Source organism: Meles meles, chromosome 1, assembly GCF_922984935.1.
Source record: "Meles meles chromosome 1, mMelMel3.1 paternal haplotype, whole genome shotgun sequence".
In the NCBI taxonomy this organism is placed as follows: Eukaryota; Metazoa; Chordata; class Mammalia; order Carnivora; family Mustelidae; genus Meles; species Meles meles.
Window position 1 is genome coordinate 113885964 of NC_060066.1, and position 24618 is coordinate 113910581.

Sequence of the window (24618 nt, forward strand, 5' to 3'; positions counted from 1 at the left end):
TCCTAGTCTCCGGCCCGGAGGAGCCGAGAGCCTGGGGCCCCACTCCTCAGTGTGCCCCTAGAGGACAGCACCCAATCACTCCCGTATCCCCAGCCTCTAGCCACGCTCCAAGCTCACCCAGCCCGCGACCAGTTCAAGGTAACCCCGAGCTGAGAGTTCAGTCATCGGCTCTGTCTCTGTAGCCGGCTTCTCCATTCTAACACCTGCGAGCTCTGCGACACTCCGACACCCCCTATCCTTCTGTGACCCTGCGGGACCTGGGGCCACGCTGACCCCGCGTGGGCTTCACCCTGGTTTAGCCTCTGGAGCAATGTCCCTCAGTGGAACAGACTTTTAAAAGTCCTGATTTTGTGCTCCGTTCCTCCGCCACTTGCCGGGAGCCGGCCCCTCCCCCCGCGGTCTATCTTCCTGTCGTTTTAGATTCACTTCTCCACCAGTCCTACCTTTCAGAAAGTGGTTGATTTTCTGTTTCTAGAGTTGCTGTTCTTCTTCTCTTCGCTCTCCCGTTGGATTTGTAGGTGTTTGCAATGTTTAGATAAGCTATCGAGCTCATCTCCTGCTACCTGATGTAGTCTCAGGCTGCTACTTCTCCACCATCTTGACTCCTCTCCCCAAGTCTGCATCATTTTTAAAGCATCACTTTTTTTTTTTTAAGGAAGAGCAGAGTAGAAGGATGAAATAATAAGCACATATCAGATATTCCACATTGTGTTTATCTAATATGTATATTAGGTACATATGATCTAATATATGTCTTATGTATTAGACACATACATGGTCAATTTCTGCATACTCCAGTTCCGCCCATTTATAGCACAGCAAACCCAGCAAACCTTTTGCTTCATGCAGAGCCTCAACTTGACCTTGTGACCTTATTTGCCACTGTTAAGTCTTACGCAAATCCATCATTTCAACCATATGTCTCCCAAACACCTTGCACACTTCATATTTGCCACTTAGTAGTATCACTGTCCTCAACTTCCTCCCACTTATCCACATTATTCAGAAGCTGTCCAAAACCCATTTCTTCTGTGAAGTTTTATCTTCAGGTGTCCAGTGATGTTTTCCTCATTTGAACTCTCAATCCCTAAATATCTTGAACACTTTTTTCCACAACATGTTCTGTGAAGTGCTGTTATTTCTCTTTATATATATAAAGATCTCACTTCACAAAAGTGGATTTTAAACTCAGGAAGTCTTTTTTCATACTTTATTCTTCTCAGGAAGCTTTCATCGCTCGGCACATTGCCTTGCATGGAATAAGTGTCAAGCAGATTGATGTGTAGGAATGGGATAGAACCAGAGAGAATTGCGTATTGAGGCTCTTTAAGTCACTACCTTTAGACTCCACGATTTAATAGCAAAATGTTATCTATTGTCATTATTTTTGTTAAGAAAGATGGTACTTAATAGGGTAAATTTCTGATTGGCAGGTTAAGGATTTGTAGGTAGTTAATAGAGTGAGGTCTGACCAGGTCAAGATGAATGCCATTGCAAGAATGTTGTGTTTGTATATATGTGTGCTGTTTTATGTAGTGTGTTCAGTGAAGTCCTCACTTATATGGGGCACTCGAACAGAGACCTTAAGGAAGTGAGGAAGCAAGCCATTGGCTTATTCAGAGAAAGAGAGTTGCAGGCAGTCAGTACAGCAAGACTAAAGATGACAAGGTGGGAGCATGCTTGATATATTTGAAGAATAACATAGAGGCCAGGATTTGTTGAAGAGAATGAAAAAACAATAGTAGATAAAATCAGATAGTAAGCTAGGGCCTAGATCATGTGGGACCTTGAAGGGATTTTCGTTTTTATCCTGAATGAGATCAGAAGGCACTGAAGTGTTTTAATCAGGGGAGAAAAACTATATTACATGTTTGAAAATCTCAGTGTAGGGGTGCCTGGATGACTCAGTCAGTTAAGCATCTGCCTTCGACTCAGGTCATGATCCCAGGGTCCTGGGATCAAGCCCTGCATTGGTCTTCCTGCTCAGTAGGAAGCCTGCTTCTCCCTCTCCCTCTGCTGCTCCCCCTGCTTGTGCTTTCTCTCACTCTCTCTCCTGCTCTTTGTCAAATAAATATATAAAATCATAAAAAAAAAAATCTCAGTGTAAAAGTGGATTTGTTGTCAACTTTAGTTCATGACACACTATCATCATTGCTAATGCACGGCCCTATTTTATACCAATTTTTGGAAATAAGAATGGAATACACTTGAGCTTACTATTTAGCCCCAAACTTTAGCAATAGCTTATATCTACCCCTAATTCTTATGGTAATTCTTTATGTACCATAATTATTTATAACAAGTTGGCTTGTACTATATTTCCTTGATTATCATTATTATTAATTAAATATTTCCTTAAGACTGAACTATATTTGCAGATTGTTTAAAAACCTATATGTATAAACACATACAAATGTAGACAAAGCAGAATAATGATGTACCTTTTTCATCTGTCCTCCATGGTGATCAACTAAAGGCCAATCTTGTTTCATAAATTTCCCTCTCAATCCTTCTCCACTACCAGATGACTTTTTAAATCAAGTTTATTTAAGCATAATTTACATACAATAAAATCTCCTTGTGTAGGTATAAATTTCCATGGGTTTTGGCAAGGCATATGGTTGTATAGCCTCCACTTCTAACCAAGACCAATATTTGGAGGGGGCTTGTGCAGTGCAGTTGGTTGAGCATTGGACTCTTGGTTGTGGCGCCCAGGTCATGGTCTCTGGGTGGTGAGATTTAGCCCTATGTCAGGCTCTGCACTCAGTGAAGAGTCTACTTGATATTCTCTCTCTGTCTCCTTCTGCCCCTCCCACTTATGCTCTCTCTCTCTCTCTCTCTCTCAAAAAATTAAAAAATAAACCAAATAAATCTTTAAAAAAAAAGATACCAATATATGAGAATTTTCCCATTACACTGAAGAGTAATCTATTTGCTTTCATATTTCCCTACCCTCATCCCCATTCCCTGGTAATGCTGTTCTCTGCCCATATAATTTTGCCTTCAAAAGAATGTAATATAAATATAATCATACAATATATAGTCTGTATATAAATCTGTCTGCTTTCACTTAGTCTAAGGTTTTACTAAGCAGTATTCCATTGTGTGACTGTACCATAATTTATTCACCAGGTGATGAATGTTTGTTTTGTTTTCTTTTTCCAGTTTTTGGCAATTATCAGTAAAGCTACTCTAAACATCCACATTTAGGTTTTTTGTATAGACATATACATCTTCTTTTCTCTTGAGTAAATACCTGGGAGACTGATGAGTGGTACAATAGGTTTTATTTTATAAGAAACTGTTAAAGTATTTTCCAAAATTGTTGAACCATTTTACGTTTGTACCAGCAGTGTATGATTCTAGACACCAGCATTCAAATATGAGGTACTAGGATCTAACTGTTATTTTAATATGAAATTTTCTAATAAATAATTATGTTGATTATCTCTTCATTTACTTTTTTGCCAGTTCTAACTCATATTTTTTAGTTATGTCCCATTTTTATGGAGTATCTGTTCAAATATTTTGCTCATTTTTAATGATGCTTTATTATTGAGTTTTCAGAGTTCTTTATATATCTTTATCTTCCAAATTTTTTCTTGTGATTGAGTTCTAGTTTCAAAGCATGGTGGTCTGAGAATATGCAGGGAATCATCTAAGTCTTCTGGTATTGGTTGAGACCTGATTTTTGATCCAGTATGTGATCTGTTCTGAAGAAAGTTCCATGTGTGTTCGAGAAGAATAAGTATTCTGTTGTTTTAGGGTGGAATGTTCTGTATGTATCTACAAGGTCATCTGGTCCAGTGTGTCATTTTCTACTTAGATGATCTTTTTGTTGCTGAGAGTGTAGTGTTGAGGTCTACTATTAATGTATTATTATCAATATGTCTCTTTATTTTGGTTAACAGTTGCCTTATGTTGTTGGCTGCTCCCATGTTGGGGTATAGATATTTACAATTGTTAGATCCTTTTGTTAGATAGACCCTTTAAGAATGATATACTGTCCTTCTATATCTCTTATTACAGTCTTTAGCTTAAAATTCAATTTGTCTGATATAAGAATTACTACCCTGGCTTTCTTTTGAGGTCTGTTGGCATGAAATATGGTTCTACATCCCTTCACTTTCAGTCTGAATGTATCTTTAGGTTAAAATGAGTCTCTTATAGACAGTGTATGGATGGGTCCTGTGGGTTTTTTTTTTTTTAAATCTAGTCTGCAACCCTGTGCTGTTTCATGGGAGCATTAGGTTGTTCACCTTGAGAGTGATTATTGAAAAACAGGATTTTATTGTCATCATGTTGCCTGTGAAGTCCTTGTTTCTACAGATTGCCTCTGTATATTTCTGTTCTATATCACTCTTGCAGTCTTTCTTCTTTTATAGAAAGAATTATTATTTTATAGAAAGAATTAATATTTCTTGCAGGGTCAGCTTGGTGGTCACATATTATTTTGGGTTTTGCCAGTCTTGGAAGGTCTTTATCTCTTCATACATTCTGAATTCTTGGCTTCATATTCATCTCACTTAGTACCCTGAATATGTCTTGCCAGCCCTTTCTGGCTTGCCAGGTCTCTGTGGACAGGCCTGACGTTATTCTGATTTTCCTCTGTCTGTATGTAAGAAATCTCTTCCCCTTGCTTGGATCTAAGATTTGCATATTACATAATTATATGTCAGTTCTCATCTCACTCAGTTCTCATTGATCTTGGGAGGAGTCTTCTCTGCCTTTTGGACAGGAGTGCTTTTTTCTTCCCCAAATTAAGGAAGTTTTCAGCTACAATTTGCTCAAATATATCTTCTAGACATCTCTCTCTTTCCACCTTCTCAGGGTTCTGTATAATTCTGATATTGGATCATTTCATTGCATCATTAATCTCTCAGTTTGATTCCTTGGGTTTTATTTTTTTTCTCCATGCTGCCTTGGTTTCCTTCTTTTCTATCATCCTATCCTTTAGCTCACAATTTGTTCTTCTGCCTCATTTACCCTGGCATTCAGAGTATCCAGTTTAGACTGAATTTAATTCATAGCATTTTTAAGTTCGATCTGATTGGATCTCATTTCTGCCCTTAGAAATTCTAATTGTCATTAATACTTTTCTCAAGCCTAGATATCACCTTGATAATTGTTACTCTGAAGCCTGTTTCAGACATGTTCGTTATATCCATATCCATCAGTTCTGTGGCAGAGACCAGAGTCTCTGGTTCTTTCCTTTGTTGGGGGGTTCTTTCTTTTAGTCATTTGGTGGGGGGGTGGTTGAGGGAATGTACAGAGTCCAAGTTATTGATCACAACCCAAGCAAGATGCACTTGTCTATAGGGACCTTAGAGTTGTCAACTTCTTGTTCTTCCAGCCTGTCTTCTGGGGGAGGGGCCTGCTGTGCTGTTACTCAGGCAACCCTGTTTGGGCAGAGTTGCCCTGCCCCCTGTGGGGAGGGGATGGGCTCATTGAAAACTGGTTTTGGGGAGCTTTTGTTCTCTGGTGGCTTTTCCTGGTGGCTTTCTAAGTCTCTTCTGAGAGTCAGAGCAAAAGTGACCATATCCAAACCGCTGTCTCATAACAGAGAGATCACAGTCTGCTGTTCACTAAGCTCTCTAGGCCACACTGTCTCCATTTCTGTCTGTACTGCTAAAAACCACAGAATTCTGCCTTGCACACTCCACAGCAGCACTCCCAGTCCTCACTCCCAGTGCCAGGCACATGTCTAACCTTAGTGCTTCTAAAACTGCAAGCAAACCCCAGTTTGCACATGTGCCCCTCACAGCTCCAGGTTTCAATCTGGGGGGCTGCCCAAAAGTCCTTAACCCACTGCTACCAAAAAAAAAAAAAAAAAAGAAAAAAGAAAAAGTGTTTTTGCTATTCTAGGTTCTTAGTGTTTCCATAAAAATCTTGAGATCAGCTTGTCATTTTCTACAAAATAAATGGTCAATATTTTTTTAATTTTTTTTCCCATTTTATTTATTTTTTCAGCGTAACAGTATTCATTGTTTTTGCACAACACCCAGTGCTCCATGCAAAACGTGCCCTCCCCATTACCCACCACCTGTTCCCCCAACCTCCCACCCCTGACCCTTCAAAACCCTCAGGTTGCCCCAACCTCCCACCCCTGACCCTTCAAAACCCTCAGGTTGTTTTTCAGAGTCCATAGTCTCTTAACATTTAATTCAGAATTGCATTGAACCTATAGATCAATTTGGGGAAAATTACCATCTTAACAATATTGACTCTTCCAAATTCATGAATATGTGCATTTCTCTATTTATTTAGATCCTTAGTTTTTTTCATCAATAAGTTATAATTTTTAGTGTGTAGTTTTGCACTTTTTTGCCATACTTTTCCTAGGTATTTTTTTTTTACTATGAAATTGTTCTAATGTCATTTTCCAATTATTTAATGGTAGCGCATAGAAATTCAGGTTATTTTTAACATTGATCTCCTGTCCTGCAATCTTCTTAAACTTACCTGTTAATTCTGTTAGGTTTTTTGCAGATTCTGTTAGATTTGCTGCATAGACTACCATGTAATCTGTGAAAAAAAGACAGTGTTACTTTTTCTTGTCTAATATGTTTGCCTTTTATTTCTTTTTATTATCTTATTGCATAAATTAGAACCTCCCATAGAATGTTGGAGAGAAATGGTGCCTTGTCTTGTTCATGATCTTAGAGGGAAAGGATTTAGGCATTCACCATTAAGTGCATTACTAGCTAGAGGTTTTTTGTAGTTGCCATTCTGGTTGAGACAATTTCCTATTCTTTGTTTGTTTGTTTGTTTGTTTGTTTTTTAAGATTTTTATTTATTCCTTTGACAGACAGAGATCACAAGTAGGCAGAGAGGCAGAGAGAGAGGCAGAGAGAGAGGAGGAAGCAGGCTCCCTGCAGAGCAGAGAGCCTGATGTGGGGCTCAATCCCAGGACCCTGTGTTCATGACCTGAGCTGAAAGCAGAGGCTTTAACCCACTGAGCAACCCAGGTGCCCCTGACAATTCCCTTTTCATTCTGTTTTGTTCAGAGCTTCTATCATGGAAGATTACATTTTTATCAAATAACTTTTTTGTGTCTATTGAGATGATCATATATTAATTGTTCTTTATGATATTAATATGGTGAATTATATTGATTGATTTTCATATTATGTGCCAACCTTACAATCCTGGGGTAAATCTCACTTGGTAACGTTGTTGATTCTTTTTATATGTTGTATTCCCATTCTGTTGGTTGTCTTTTGGTTTTGTAGACTATTTCCTTTGCTGTGTAAAAACTTTTGATCTTGATGAAGTCCTTATAGTTCATTTTTGCCCTTGCTTCCTTTACCTTTGGTGATGTGTCTAGGAAGAAGTTGTGGCTGAGATAGAAGAGGTTGCTGCCTGTGTTTTTCTCAACGATTTTGATGGATTCCTGTCTCTTATTTAGGTCTTTCATCTATTTTAAATCTATTTTTATGTGTGGTGTAAGGAAATGGCCCAGTTTCATTCTTGTGCATGTGGCTGTCAAATTTTCCCAATACTATTTGTTGAACAGACTATCTTTTTTCCATTGGATATTCATTTCTGCTTTGTTGAAGATTAGTTGACCATAGAGTTGAAAGTCCATTTCTGAGTTCTTTATTCTGTTCCATTGACCTATGCATCTGTTTTTGTGCCAGTACCATACTTTCTTAATGATTACAGCTTTGCAACAGAGCTTGAACGGGAATTGTGATGCCACAAGCTTTGCTTTTCTTTTTCAACATTCCTCTGGCTATTTGGGATCTTTTCCATTTCTATATAAATATTAGGATTATTCCATTTCTTTGAGAAAAATTGATGGTATTTTGATAGGGATTGCATTAAATGTATAGATTGCTATACATGCATAGCATAGGCATTTTCACAATATTTTTTTTCCAACCCATGAACCTGGAATGTTTTTTAATTTCTTTGTGTATTCCTCAATTTCTTTCATGAGTACTCAACAGTTTTCTGAGTACAGATTCTTTGCCTCTTTGGTTAGGTTTATTCCTAGGTGACTTATGGTTTTGGGTGCAGTTGTAAATGGGATCGACTTCTTAATTTTTCTTTCTTCTGTCTTGTTGTTGGTGTACAGAAATGCAACTGGTTTCTATTTTGAGGGGGGTGTTGGCTTTCTTTTTTTTTTGTCAACGTAACAGTATTCATTGTTTTTGCACCACACCCAGTGATCCATGCAGTACGTGCCCTCCCTATAACCCACCAACTGGTTTCTCAACCTCCCATCCCCCGCCCTTCAAAACCGTCTGGTTGTTTTTCAGAGTCCATAGTCTCTCATGGTTCAGCTCCCCTCCAGTTTCCCTCAACTCCCTTCTCCTCTCCATCTCCCCATGTCCTTCATGTTCTTTGTTATGCTCCACAAATAAGTGAGACCATATGATACTTGACTCTCTCTGCTTGACTTATTTTGCTTAGCATAATCTCTTCCAGTCCCGTCCATGTAGCTACAAAAGTTGGCTATTCATCATTTCTGATGGAGGCATAATACTCCATCATGTATATGGACCACATCTTCCTTATCCATTCATCCGTTGAAGGGCATCTTGATCCTTTCCACAGTTTGGCGACTGTGGCCATTGCTGCTATAAACATTGGGGTACAGATGGCTCTTCTTTTCACTACATCTGTATGTTGGGGTAAATTCCCAGAAGTTCAATTGCAAGGTCATAGGGAAACTCTATTTTTAATTTCTTGAGGAATCTCCACACTGTTCTCCAAAGTGGCTGCACCAACTTGCATCCCCACCAACAGTGTAAGAGGGTTCCCCTTTCTCCACATCCTCTCCAACACACATTGTTTCCTGTCTTGCTAATTTTGGCCATTCTAACTGGTGTCAGGTGGTATCTCAATGTGGTTTTAATATGAATCTCCCTGATGGCTAGTGACGATGAGCCTTTTTTCATGTGTCTGATAGCCATTTCTTTTTCTTTAAATTTATTTATTTTTTCAGCATAACAGTATTCATTGTTTTTGCACAACACCCAGTGCTCCATGCAATATGTGCCCTCCCTATTACCCACCACCTCTTCCCCCAACCTCCCACCCCCGACCCTTCAAAACCCTCAGGTTGTTTTTCAGAGCCATTTGTATGTCTTCATTGGAGAAGTGTCTGTTCATATCTTCTGCCCATTTTTAAATATGATTATCTGTTTTGTGCATGTGGAGTTTGAGGAGTTCTTTATAGATCCTGGATATCAATCTTTTGTCTGTACTGTCATTTGCAAATATCTTCTCCCATTCCGTGGGTTGCCTTTTTGTTTTGTTGACTGTGTTTCCTTTGCTGCACAGAAGCTTTTGATCTTGATGAAGTCCCAAAAGTTCATTTTGGCTTTTGTTTCCTTGGCCTTTGGAGACATATCTTGAAAGAAGTTGCTGTGGCTGATATCGAAGAGGTTACTGCCTATGTTCTCCTCTAGTATTCTGATGGATTCCTGTCTCACGTTGAGGTCTTTTATCCATTTCGAGTTTATCTTTGTGTATGGTGTAAGAGAATGGTCGAGTTTCATTCTTCTACATATCGCTGTCCACTTTTCCCAGCACCATTTATTGAAGAGACTGTCTTTTTTCCATTGTATATTTTTTCCTGTTTTGTCAAAGATTATTTGACCATAGAGTTGAGGGTCCATATCTGGGCTCTCCACTCGGTTCCACTGGTCAATGTGTCTGTTTTTATGCCAGTACCATGTTGTCTTGGTGATCACAGCTTTGTCATAAAGCTTGAAATCGGGTAACGTGATGCCACCAGTTTTGTTTTTGTTTTTCAACATTTCCTTAGCAATTCGGGGTCTCTTCTGATTCCATACAAATTTTAGGATTATTTGCTCCAGCTCTTTGAAAAATACTGGTGGAATTTTGATTGGAATGGCGTTAAAAGTATAGATTGCTCTAGGCAGTATAGACATTTTAACAATTTTATTCTTCCAATCCAAGAGCATGGAACGGTCTTCCATCTTTTTGTGTCTTCTTCAATTTCTTTCATGAGTGTTCTGTAGTTCCTCGAATACAGGTCCTTTACCTCTTTGGTTAGGTTTATTCCCAGGTATCTTATGGTTCTTGGTGCTATAGTAAATGTAATCGATTCTCTAATTTCCCTTTCTGTATTTTCATTGTTAGTGTATAAGAAAGCCACTGATTTCTGTACATTGACTTTGTCTCTTGCCATGTTACTGAATTGCTGTATGAGTTCTAGTAGTCTGGGGGTGGAGTCTTTGGGGTTTTCCATATAAAGAATCATGTTATCTGTGAAGAGAGAGAGTTTGACTTCTTCCTTGCCAATTTGGATACCTTTTATTTCTCTTTGTTGTCTGATTGCCGTTGCTAGGACTTCTAATACTTTGTTGAACAAAAGTGGTGACAGTGGGCATCCTTGTCGTGTTCCTGATCTCAACGGGAAGGCTGCAAGCTTTTTCCCATTGAGGATGATATTTGCTGTGGGTCTTTCATAGATAGATTTTATGAAGTTCAGGAATGTTCCCTCTATCCCTATACTTTGAAGCGTTTTCATCAGGAATGGATGCTGGATTTTGTCAAATGCTTTTTCTGCATCAATTGAGAGGACCATGTGGTTCTTCTCTCTTCTCTTATTGATTTGTTCTATCACATTGATTGATTTGCGAATGTTGAACCAATCTTGTAACCCAGGGATGAATCCCACCTGGTCATGGTGGATAATCTTTTTTTTTTTTTTTTAAGATTTTTTGTTTATTTATTTGACAGAGAGAGATCACAAGTAGGCAGAGAGTCAGGCAGAGAGAGAGGAGGAAGCAGGCTCCCAGCGGAGCAGAGAGCCTGATGCGGGGCTCGATCCCAGGACCCTGAGATCATGACCTGAGCCGAAGGCAGCGGCTTAATCTACTGAGCCACCCAGGTGCCCCGGTGGATAATCTTTTGAATGTGCTGCTGGATCCTGTTTGCTCGGATCTTGTTGAGATCTTAGCATCCATATTCATCAGTGATATTGGTCTGAAATCTCCTTTTTGGTAGGGTCTTTGCCTGGTTTGGGGATCAGGGTAATACTGGCTTCATAAAAAGAGTCTGGAAGTTTTCCTTCTGCTTCAATTTTTTGGAACAGCTTCAGGAGAATTGTTGTTATTTCTTCTTTGAAAGGTTGGTAGAATTCCCCAGGGAATCCGTCAGGTCCTGGGCTCTTGTTTTTTGGGAGGTTTTTGATCACTGCTTCAATCTCGTTACTAGATATCAGTCTATTCAGGTTGTCAATTTCTTCCTGGTTCAGTTTTGGGAGTTTGTAGTTTTCCAGGAATGTATCCATTTCATCTAGGTTGCTTAGCTTATTGGCATATAACTGTTGGTAATAATTTCTGATGATTGTTTCTATTTCCTTGGTGTTAGTTGTGATCTCTCCCTTTTCATTCATAATTTTATTAATTTGGGCTTTCTCTCTTTTCTTTTGGATTAGTGTGGCCAATGGTTTATCGATCTTATTGATTCTTTCAAAAAACCAGCTTCTAGTTTCATTGATACGTTCTACTGTATCTCTAGTTTCTACCTCATTGATCTCTGCTCTAATCTTGATTATTTCCCTTCTTGCATGTGGAGTTGGTTTGATTTGTTGTTGATTTTCCAGTTCTTTAAGGTGTAGAGACAGCTGGTGTATTCTGGATTTTTCCATGTTTTTGAGGGAGGCTTGGATGGCTATGTATTTCCCCCTTAGAAGCGCCTTTGCTGTATCCCATAGGTTTTGGACCGAAGTGTCTTCATTCTCATTGGTTTCCATGAATTGTTTAAGTTCATCTTTGATCTCCTGGTTGATCCAAGCATTCTTAAGCAAGGTGGTCTTTAGCTTCCAGGTGTTTGAGTTCCTTCTGAACTTTTCCTTGTGATTGAGTTCTAGTTTCAAAGCATTGTGATCTGAGAATATGCAGGGAATAATGTCAGTCTTTTGGTATCGGGTGAGTTCTGCTTTGTGACCCAGTATGTGGTCTATTCTGGAGAAGGTTCCATGTGCACCTGAGAAGAATGAGTATTCTGTTGTTTTAGGGTGGAATGTTCTGTATATATCTATGAGGTCCATCTGGTCCAATGTTTCATTCAATGCTCTTATTTCTTTATTAATTTTCTGCTTCAATGATCTGTCTATTACTGAGAGAGGCATATTAAGATCTCCTACTATTAGTGTATTCATATCAATATGACTCTTGATCTTGATTAATAGTTTTCTTATGTAATTGGCTGCTCCCATATTGGGGGCATAAATATTTACAATTGTTAGATCATCTTGGTGGATAGTACCTTTAAGAATTATGTAGTGTCCTTGTGTATCACTGACTACAGTCTTTAGTTTAAAATTTAATTTATCTGATATGAGAATTGCTCCCGTGGCCTTCTTTTGAGGCCCATTGGCATGAAAGATGCTTTTCCATCCCTTCACTTTCAGTCTGCGTGAATCCTTAGGTTCAAAATGGGTCTCTTGTAGACAACATATGGATGGGTCCTGTCGTTTTATCCAATCTGCAACCCTGTGTCAATTTATGGGTGCATTTAGGCCATTCACATTGAGAGTGATTATTGAGAGATACATTTTGATATAAATCGTGTTACCTTTGAAGTCTTTCTGTCTGTAGATTGTTTCTATATTTCTGTTCAATGATATTCTTAGGATTTTTTCTCTTTTATAGGACCCCCCTTAATATTTCCTGCAGTGTCGGCTTGGTGGTTGCATAGTCTTTTAAGCCTTGCTGGTCTTGGAAACTCTTTATCTCTCCATCCATTTTAAATGTCAGTCTTGCTGGATAGAGTATTCTTGGCTGCATGTTCTTCTCATTTAGTACTCTGAATTTATTTTGCCAGCCCTTCCTGGCTTGCCAGGTCTCTGTGGACAAGGTCTGATGTTATTCTAATGGGCTTTCCTCTGTATGTAAGGATATTCTTTGTCCTAGCTGCTTTTAAGAGGGTCTGTCTTGAAACATAATTCCTCATTTTAACTATAAGGTGTCACGACGACTTTCGAGAATCTAAAATCTTGGGGGGAACCTCTCTGCCTCTAGTACATGAACGTTGTTTCCATTCTTGAAATTGGGAAAATTTTCTTAGACAACTTCTTCCACTATATCTTCTTGCCTTCTTTCTTTTTCCTCCCCTTCAGGGATTCCAATAATTCTGACGTTGGACTGTTTCATGGCATCATTTATTTCCCTGATTCTGTTTTCGTGGCTTCTGAGCTGTTTGTTCCAGGCTTCCTCCTGATCCTTTCTCTCTATCTGTTTGTCCTCCAGATCACTAATTCTATCTTCTGTCTCAGTTACCCTAGGTTTTAGAGAATTTAGATTAGATTGGAACTCATTGAGAGCATTTTGAACATCATCCCTGGGGCTTTCAGTTCTGCCCTAACATTGTGAACATCATCCCTGGTGGCTTTCAGTTCTGCCCTAATAAATTCCATTTGGTCATCCATGGCTTTCTCCAACCTAGCTATTTCCTGGATAATTGTTATTCTGAATTCCTTTTCTGACATATTGTCTATGTCAATAGCCATTAGCTGTGTTGCAGAAGGTCCATCCTCTGTATTTTTCTTCTGTTGGGTATTCCTCCTCCTAATCATTTTGGTAAGTGATGACTGAACGGGTGCAGCTGGATTTATCGATTGTGGATAAAGGTGGTCAAGGTGCACCCTGGAATGCTTCTGTGCAATCAGGGTTCCTCACCCAAATGAGAGAAAGAAAAGAAAAAAAAATAGAGAAGAAGAAAAAAAAAAGAAAAGAAAAAAGGAAAAAAAAGAGAAAGAGAGAGACAGGAAAAAAAGGGGAAGATAAAAGAGAAGGCTCAGCTCAAATGAGCCCCAAGGTAAGATTTATGAAGTATACAAACAAAAACAGACAAAGAAAAAGACTGATAAACGTATATGACAAGAGAAAAAAATATATATAAGCAAAAAAAGGAAGAACCTCATCAGAAAGAACCCCAAGTATAAAATTTATATACTATCAGGACAAATACAAATACACAGAAACACTGTCAGAAGGAAAAGTTGGGAGAGTGGTTATAAATTCTCAGTGTGGGCGAGGAATGTTATTTTGATTCTTCTTGTATGTATCTTGATGTTTTTGTTAAGGGACTCAACTTTCCTAAGATACAGGGGGATTAAAAATTGGTTTGCCTATAGGGGTAGCATTGATTGGGGAAAGGGGATTACCTTGAAGTTTAACTCTATATGTATAGTAGAAAATCAAAATTAAAAAAAGAATAAAGTAGACTAAACTAAGTTAAAATTTAAAAAAAATTTAAAAAAAATAGAAAAGCAAAAGAAAAACGTGTGTATGTTTCAAAAAGTTCAGGTTAGAAGGTTATTAAGGAATTTGATGTACTGGACAACTCAGTGTGATGATAAATAGGTTAAAAATTATCTGTATGTATAAAAAATAATCAGAATATTGGTAAAGAGTTAAAAATAAAAGTTATATTTATGAAGTAGTGGTGGTTGTTCTCTTGTAGTCTTTTTTTTTTTTCTTCCTTCCTGGTTTTGTTTTCTGGGGGAGGGGCCTGCCACGTGGGTTTTCAGACAATGATGTTCCCTGAGTTAGGTCCTCCTGCCCCCCCTTAAGGGGGTGGGCTCTGAGGAAACCGTTTTTTTCAGGCTTTTGTTCTCTGGAGGTTTTTATGTTCTTTCATCTGTTTTCTCTTGCCTTGACAGATTTTGATGGTTTTTGGAGGTTTAGAGGAGAGCAAACTGTACCCCAACCTCCCTCTCAGAGAGAAGCCTCAGAATGCTCTGCAAAGATGCTGGCAGAGTAGGTTCTGAGTCACGGTCCCTAGGGATGCAGGAGCTCCTTGTTTTACCCAATACCAGGGCAGTGGCGGCTGTCTGGGCCGCTCCAGACCGCCAGAGAGGTTCCAAGCAACGATCGCACACTGAGATTTTCCCACTGTCACAGGCTGGGAATGTCTGTTTTTTCTGGATGCCAGAGCTCCAGGCTAGAACCTGTGAGCACCTCTCCCAGGGGAGGGTGTGGGACATGCGCGTTACAGGATTGCCACCTGGCCAGGCTCTCAGCCCCTCATGGGAGCTGGACCCCACTCATTCTCGGGTGCGCTGGCGGCTCAGGCACGCTGGCTGCTCAGGGACCAAGACCTGATTTCTCCATCACACTCTCTCTGGCTCAGTGCCAGGGGAGGCTGTCCTGGGTCCGGGGACTTAGGTCCCTGTCCCTAACCGCCTGATTCCCACTATTTCCCCCGCGATCATTTGCTCTTTTTTTTGAGTGCTTTCAACCAGACTCCAAGTTAATGCTGGTCCCCAGATTCAGGGCACTCTCGTATTGGGGTATTACTTTCCAATCGGTCAACTCTGGTGGCTCCCTGCCCCTTTTGTTTATCCCCCAATATCAGTCCAACATTCCCACTCCGCTTTACCTGCCACTGGCAACTTCTGTTCCTGTAGAGATCCAGACATGTATAATTCTGATCTCGGGCTGATTTCGTGGGTGATCAGAGTTCTTTGGTAGGTAATCAGCTCACTTTAGGGTACAGGTTGAAACAGCGCCTCCTCCTACTTCCCCGCCGTCTTGACTCCCCCCTGAACCTGGTTTCTGTGCATTGAATTTATATCCTGACACTTTACCGAATTCCTGTATGAGTTCTAGCAGTTTTGGAGTGGAGTCTTTTGGGTTTTCCACATAAATTATCATATTATCTCAAAGAGTGAGAGTTTTACTTCTTCTTTGTCAATTTGGATGCCTTTAATTTCTTTTTGTTGTCTGATTGCTGAGGCTAGGACTTCTAGTACTATGTTGAATAGCAGTGGTGAAAGTGGACATCTCTGCTATGCTCCTGACCTTAGGGGGAAAGCTCTCAGTCTTTCCCCATTGAGAGTGATATTCGCTGTGGGTTTTTCACAGATGGCTTTTATGACACTGAGGTATGTTCCTTCTATCCATACACTGTGAAGAGTTTTAATCAAGAAAGCATGCTGTAGTTTATCAGATGCTTTTTCAGCATCCTTTCTTTTATTAATGTGTATCACGTTGATTGATTGGCAGATGTTGAAACAACCTTGCAGTCCAGGAATAAAACCCACTTGGTTGTGGTGAATAATCCTTTTAATGTTCTGTTGGATCATACTGACTAGTATTTTCTTGAAAATTTTGGCATCCATGTTCATCAGGGTTATTGGTCTATAATTCTCCTTTTTGGTAGGGTCTTTGTCACATTTTGGTATCAAGGTAATGTTAACCTCATAAAATGAGTTTGGAACTTTCCCTTACATTTCTTTTTTTTTTGTAACAGTTTCAACAGAATAGGTATTAATTCTTCTTAAAATGTTTGGTAGAATTGCTCTGGGAAGCCATTTGGCCCTGGGCTCTTGTTTGTTTGGAGATTTTTAATTACTGGTTCAGTATCCTTACTGGTTATGGGTTTGTTCAGATTTTCTATTTCTTCCTTGTTCAGGTTTGGTATTGTATATGACTCTAGGAGTACATCCATTTCTTCCAGATTGTCTAATTTATTGGCATATATTTGCTCATAATATGTTCTTATAATTGTTTATAATTCTTTGTTTTTGGTTGTATCTCTCCTCTTTCATTCATGTTTTCATTTATTTGGGTCCTTTCTGTTTTCTTTTTGATAAATATGGCCAGAGGTCTATCAATCTTTTTAATTCTTTCAAAGAACAAGCTCATATTTTCCATGGTCTTACTAATTTCTTGCCTTTCTTGTTTTTTTCCTTCTGCTTTTGCTTTAGGTTTAATTTGCTGTTGTCATTTATTTTTTAAGATGGATACTGAGAAATAGATTTCATTCTGGGTAAAACTTAAGATGCATCCAAGAAGTTTTTTCTTTTGTTTTGTTTTTTCTTTTCAGCATAACAGTATTCATTGTTTTTGCACCACACACACAGTGCTCCATGTAATATGTGCCCTCCTTAATACCTGGATACTGCAACCTCCCACACTCTGCCCCTTCAAAACCCTCAGGTTGTTTTTCAGAGTCCATAGTCTCTCATGGTTCACTTCCCCTTCTGATTACCCTCAACTCCCTTCTCTCAATCTCCCCATGTCCTCCATGTTATTTGTTATGCTCCATAAATAAGTGAAACCATATGATACTTGACTCTCTCTGCTTGACTTATTTCACTCAGCATAATCTCTTCCAGTCCCGTCCAGGTGGCTACAAAATTTGGGTAATCATCCTTTCTGATGGAGGCATAATACTCCATCATGTGTATGGACCACATCTTCCTTATCCATTCGTCCACTGAAGGGCATCTAGGTTCTTTCCTCAGTTTGGCAACCATGGCCATTGTTGCTATAAACATTGGGGTACAGATGGCCCTTCTTTTCACTACATCTGTATCGTTGGGGTAAATACCCAGCAGTGCAATTGCAGCATCATAGAGAAGCTCTATTTTTAATTTCTTAAAGAATCTCCACACTGTTCTCCAGAGTGGCTGCACCAATTTGCTTTCCCACCAACAGTGTAAGAGGGTTCCCCTTTCTCCACATCCTCTCCAACACACGTTGTTTCCTGTCTTGCTAATTTTGGCCATTCTGACTGGTGTCAGGTGGTATCTCAATGTGGTTTTAATTTGAATCTCCCTGATGGCTAGTGATGATGAACATTTTTTCATGTGTCTGATAGCCATTTGTATGTCTTCATTGGAGAAGTGTGTGTTCATATCTTCTTCCCATTTTTTGATAGGATTATCTGTTTTGTGTGTGTTGAGTTTGAGGAGTTCTTTATAGATCCTGGATATCAACCTCTTCTCTGTACTGTCATTTGCAAATATCTTCTTCCATTCTGTGGGTTGCCTCTTTGTTTTATTGACTGTTTCCTTTGCTGTTCAGAAGCTTTTGATCTTGATGAAGTCCCAAAAGTTCATTTTCGCTTTTGTTTCCTTGGCTTTTGGAGACATATCTTGAAAGAAGTTGCTGTGGCTGATATCGAAGAGGTTACTGCCTATGTTCTCCTCTAAGATTCTGATGGATTCCTGTCTCCCATTGAGGTTTTTTATCCATTTTGAGTTTATCTTTTTGAACAGTGTAAGAGAATGGTCGAGTTTCATTTTTCTACATATAGCTGTCCAATTTTCCCAGCACCATTTATTGAAGAGACTGCCTTTTTCCCGCTATATCTTTTTTCCTGTTTTGTCGAAGATTATTTGACCATAGTGAGGGTCCATATCTGGACTCTCTACTAAGCTCTACTGGTCTACATGTCTGTTTTTATGCCAGTACCATGCTGTCTTGGTGATCACAGCTTTGTAGTAAAGCTTGAAATCGGGTAACGTGATGCCGCCAGTTTTATTTTTGTTTTTCAACATTTCCTTAGCAATTCGGGGTCTCTTCTGATTCCATACAAATTTTAGGATTATTTGCTCCACCTCTTTGAAAAATACCAGTGGAATTTGGATCAGAATGGCATTAAAAGTATAGATGGCTCCAGGGAGTATAGACATTTTACCAATGTTTATTCTTCCAATCCAAAAGCATGGAATGGTCTTTCATCTTTTTGTGTCTTCTTCAGTTTCTTTCATGAGTGTTCTGTAGTTCCTCGAATACAGATCCTTTACCTCTTTGGTTAGGTTTATTCCTAAAGAAATGTTAGGTTTTATTCATAGAAGAGAAAGAGTTTGACTTCTTCATCACCAATTTGGATACCTTTTATTTCTCTTTGTTGTCTGGTTGCCATTGCTAGGACTTCTAATACTATGTTGAACAAGAGTGGTGAGAGTGGGCATCCTTGTCGTGTTCCTGATCTCAACGGGAAGGCTGTGAGCTTTTTCCATTAAGGGTGATATTTGCTATTGATCTTCCATAGATAGATTTTATGAAGTTCAGGGATGTTCCCTCTAGCCCTATACTTCAAAGCATTTTAATCAGTAAGGATGCTGGATTTTGTCAAATGCTTTTTCTGCATCAATTGAGAGGACCATGTGGTTCTTCTCTCTTCTCTTATTGATTTGTTCTATCACATTGATTGATTTGCGAATGTTGAACCATCCTTGTAACCCAGGGATGTATCCCATCTGGTCATGGCGGATAATCTTTTTAATGTGCTGCTGGATCCTGTTTGCTAGGATCTTGTTGAGAATCTTCGCATCCCTATTCATCAGTGATATTGGTCTGAAATTCTCCTTTTTGGTGTGGTCTTTGCCTGGATTGGGGATCTGGGTAATGCTGGCTTCATAAAGAGAGTCTGGAAGTGTTCCTTCTGCTTCAATTTTTTGAAACAGCTTCAGGAGAATAGGTGTAGTTTATTCTTTGAAAGTAGGTAGAATTCTCCAGGGAATCCATCAGGTCCTCGGCTCTTGTTTTTCTGAGGTTTTTGATCACTCCTTCAATCTCATTATTAGATATTGGTCTATTCAGGTTGTCAATTTCTTCCTGGTTCAATTTTGGGAGTTTGTAGTTTTCCAGGAATGCATCCATTTCATCTAGGTTTCTTAGCTTATTGGCATATAACTGTTGGTAATAATTTCTGATGATTGTTTCTATTTCCTTGTTGTTAGTTGAGATCTCTCCCTTTTCATTCATAATTTTATTAATTTGGGCTTTCTTTCTTTTTGTGTGGAATAGTGTGGCCAATGGTTTATCGGTCTTATTGATTCTTTCAAAAAACCAGCTTCTAGTTTCATTGATACGTTCTACTGTATCTCTAGTTTCTACCTCATTGATCTCTGCTCTAATCTTGATTATTTCCCTTCTTTTTTTATATAAATTTATTTAGTTTTTTCAGCGTAACAGTATTCATTGTTTTTGCACAACACCCAGTGCTCCATGCAGATTATTTCCCTTCTTAAGTGTGGAGTTGTTTTGATTTGTTGTTGATTCTCCAGTTCTTTAAGGTGTAGAGACAGCTGGTGTATTCTGGATTTTTTTCAGTTTTTTTGTGGGAGGCTTGGATGGCTATGTATTTCCCTCTTGGGACCGCCTTTGCCGTATCCCATAGGTTTTGGACTGAACTGTCTTTATTCTCATTGGTTTCCATGAATTGTTTAAGTTCTTCTTTGATCTCCTGGTTGATACAAGCATTCTTAAGCAAGATAGTCTTTAGCTTCCAGGTGTTTGAGTTCCTTCCAAACTTTCCTTGTGATTGAGCTCCAGTTTCAAGGCATTGTGATCTGAGAATATGCAGGGAATTATCTCAGTCTTTGGTATTGGTTGAGCCCTGATTTGTGACCCAGTATATGGTCTATTCTGGAGAAGGTTCCATGTGCACTTGAGAAGAATGAGTATTCTGTTGTTTTAGGGTGGAATGTTCTTTATGTATCTATGAGGTCCATCTGGTCCAATGTTTCATTCAATGCTTTTGTTTCTTTATTGATTTTCTGTTTGGATGGTCTGTCTATTATGGAGAGAGGTGTGTTAAGATCTCCTGCTATTCATGTATTCATATCAATATGACTCTTGATCTTGATTAATAGTTTTCTTATATAATTGGCTGCTCCCATATTGGGGGCATAAATATTTACAATTGTTAGATCATCTTGGTGGATAGTCCCTTTAAGAATTATGTAGTGTCCTTCTGTATCTCTGACTGCAGTCTTTAGTTTAAACTCTAATTTATCTGATATGAGAATCACTACCCCAGCCTTCTTCTGAGGCCCATTGGCATGAAAGATGCTTCTCCATCCCTTCACTGTCAGTCTGGGTGTATCCTTAGGTTCAAGATGGGTCTCTTATAGACAGCATATGGATGGGTCCTATTGTTTTATCCAATCTGCTACCCTGTGTCGTTTTATGGGCAAATTTACGCCATTCACATTGAGAGTGACTATTGATAGATTCGTTTTTATTGACATCATGTTACCTTTGAAGTCTTTCTTTCAGTAGATTGTCTCCATATATTTCTGTTCAGTGATATTCTTAGGATTTTTCCTCTTTAATAGAACCCCCCTTTAATATTTCCTGCAGTGTCAGCTTGGTGGTCACATACTCTTTTAAGCCTTGCCGGTTTGGATATTCTTTATCTCTCCATCCATTTTGAATGTAAGACTTGCTGGATAAAGTGTTCTTGGCTGCATGTTCTTCTCATTTAATGCCCTGAATATATCTTGCCAGCTCTTTCTGGCTTGCCAGGTTTCTGTGGACAGGTCTGACATGATTTTGATGGGCTTTCCTCTGTATGTAAGGAGCTTCTTTGTCCTAGATGCCTTCAAGAGGGCCTGCCTACAATTATAATTCTTCCTTCTTGCTATTAGGTGTCCGAGGACTTTTGAGAATCTATAATCTTGGGGGGAGATCGTTCTGCCTCTAGTACATGAATGCTGGTTCCATTCATGAGATTGGGAAAATTTTCATAGAACTTGTTCCACTATATCTTCTAGACTTCTTTCTTTCTCCTCCCCTTCAGGAATTCTAATAATTCTAACATTGGAATGTTTCATAGCATCATTTATTTCCCTAATTCTGTTTTCGTGGCTTCTAAGCTGTTTATTCCAGGCTTCCTCCTGATCCTTTCTTTCTATCTGTTTGTCCTCCAGATCACTAATTCTATCTTCTGTCTCAGTTACCCTAGCTTTTAGAGAATTTAGATTAGATTGGAACTCATTGAGAGCATTGTGAACATCATCCCTGGTGGCTTTCAGTTCTGCCCAATCATTCCATGGTCATCCATGGCTTTCTCCAACCTAACTATTGCCTGGATAATTGTTAGCCTGAATTCCCTTTCTGACATATTGTCTATGTCGTTAGCCTTTAGCTCTGTTGCAGAAGGTCCATCCTCTGAATATTTCTTCTGTTGAGCATTCCTCCTCCTAGTCATTTTGGTGAGAGATGGCTGAATGGATGTAGCTGGATGTATCGACTATGGTGCAGTCAAGGTGCACCCTGGAATGCTTCTGAGCAATCAGGAGTCCCCACCCAAATGAGAGAAAAAAGAAAAGAAAAAGAAAAAAGAGAGAGAGAGAGAGAGACAGGAAATAAAGGGAAGTTAAAAGAGATGGCTCAGCCCAAATGGGCCGCCCCAATGTAAGATTTATGAAGTATACAAACAAAAAGACTGATAAAAGTATATGACAAGAGAAAAAAAAGTATATATATATATATATATACATATATATATATATATAAAAGCAAAAAAAGAAAAAAGAAACTCGCCAAAAAGAACCCCAAGTATAAGATTTTTTTTTAAAAGATTTTATTTATTTGTCAGAGAGAGAGAGTACACACAAGCAGGCAGAGAGGCAGGCTGAGAGAGAGGAGGAAGCAGGCTCCCCACCGAGCAAGGAGCCCGATGCGGGACTCGATCCCAGGACCCCAGGATCATGACCTGAGCCGAAGGCAGTGGCTTAGCCAACTGAGCCACCCAAGCGTCCTCCAAGTATAAGATTTATATACTCTCAGGACAAACACAAATACACAGAACCACTGGCAGAAGAACAAGATGGGAGAGTGGTTATAAATTCTCAGTATGGGCGAGAAAGGATATTTTGATTCTTCCTGGATGTATCTTGATATCTTTGTTAAAGGACTCAACTTTCCTAAGATAAAGGGGGATTAAAAATTGGTTTATCTATAGGGATAACATTGATTGGGGCAAGGGAATTACCTTTAAGTTTAACTCTATATGAATATTAAAAAATATAAAATAAAAAAAAATAAACTGAACTAAAATTAAAAAATAGAAAAACACGGCTATATGTATCAAAAATTTCAAGTAAAAAGGTTATTATGGAATTTGATGTACTGGACATCTCACTGTGATGGTAATAGGTTAAAAATTATCTATATATATAAAAAATGAATAGTGGGAATGAATTAAAAATAAATGTTGTATCTATGAAGTAGTGGTTGTTGTTCTCTTGTCATCTTTTTTTTTTCTTTTCTTTTTTTTTTTTTTTCAGGCAATGTTCCCTGAGTTAAGTCCTCCAGCCTCCCTCAAGGGGGTGGACTCTGAGGAATCTGTTTTTTCAGGCTTTTGTTCTCCGGAGGTTTTTATGTTTGTTTGTTTTCTCTTGCCTTGACAGCTTTTGATCATTTTTGGAGGTTTAGAGGAAAGCAAACTGCACACAGACCTCCCTCTCAGAGAGAAGCCTCAGTCTGTTCCCCTCTGGGTGCTGCAGAGCACATAAGTTCCCCCTTGGCTGCTGGCAGAGCACATTCCGAGTCGCGGTCCCTGGGGTCACAGGAACACCTGCTTGTACCCAAAACCATGACAGCGGCGGCTGTCGGGGCAGCTCCGGACTGCCAGAGAGGTTCCAAGCAGCGATCACACATTGAGATTTTCCCGCTGGCCAGGGCTAGGAGTGCCTGGTCTTTCTGGGTCTCAGAGGCCCGGACTGGCACCTGTGCGCACCTCTCTCAAAGGAGGGTTTGGGGCGTGTGTGTCTCAGGCTTTGATAGCACGACATGGCACTCTGTGGAGAGTGCAAAAAGGCTGTGCTTCTGCCGTCTTGTAAGGCTCCCAGCCCCTCATGGGACTCCACGTGCTCTCAGGTGCGCTGGCGGCTCAGGGACCAACCCTGGTTTCTCCACCGCACTCTCTCTGGCTCAGCGCCAGGGGTGTCTGTCCTGGGTCTGGGGACTTAAGCCCCTGTCCCTAACCACCCCAATTCCCACAATTTTCCCCCCATGATCCTTTGCTCTTTTTGAGTGCTTTCAACCAGACTCCAAGTTAATGCTGGTCCCCAGTTGCAGGGCACTCTCGTATTGGAGTATTACTTTCCAATGGGTCACTTCTGGTGGCTCCCTCCCCCTTTTGTTTATCTTCCGATATCAGTCTGATGTTCCCACTCTGCTTTACCTGCCCACTGGCATCTTCTGCCCCCTGTAGAGATCCAGAAGTGTATAATTTTAATCTTGGGCTGATTTCATGGGTGATTGGAGTTCTTTGGTAGGTAATCAGCTCACTTTAGGGTACAGGTTGAAACGCCGCCTCCTCCTACTTCCCTACGATCTTCAGAAACGAGCCCCAAGAAGTTTTAATATGTGCTATTAGGACAGTTCAAATTATTTTAAAAATTTCATTGTGATTTTCTCCCTAGTTTATCAATGTCTTGAAGTTTATTTTTAAATTTTTAAGCATGCAATTTTCTAGCTCTCTTTTTGTTATTAATTTCTAGCCTAATTATGCTGTTCATGTTCAGAATGTGGAATCTGAATGATTTCACTCATTTGATGTTTGTTTGGACACTTTTTATGACCCTACATATGTCATCCTTATAAATAATCTATAACTGTTGGTTCCAATATTTTATATACATCTAATCATTTTCTTAATTATATTATTCAACTCTTCTCTATCCTATTGCTTTTTTAAAATAAGATTTTATTTAAATTCCAGTTCATTTGCAGTGTAGTATTCATTTCAGGTGTACAATATAGCGATTAACCGGTTCTATGTAACACCCACTGCTCGTCACAAGTGCACTTCTTAATCCCCATCATCTTTTTTTTCCCATTCCTGTACACATCTCCCCTCTAGTAACCATCAGTTGTTCTTTACAGTTAAGAGTCTGTTTTGTAGTTTGTCTCTCTCTTTCGTCCCTTTGTTTATTGTTTTGTTTTTTAATTTCCATATATAACTGACATCGTATGGTATTTGTCTTTCTCTGGCTCACTTATTGCACTTAGCATAATGCTCTCTAGCTCCATCCATGTCTTTGCAAATGGCAAGACTTTATACTTTCTAAATAACTGAGTAATATTCCATTACATATAC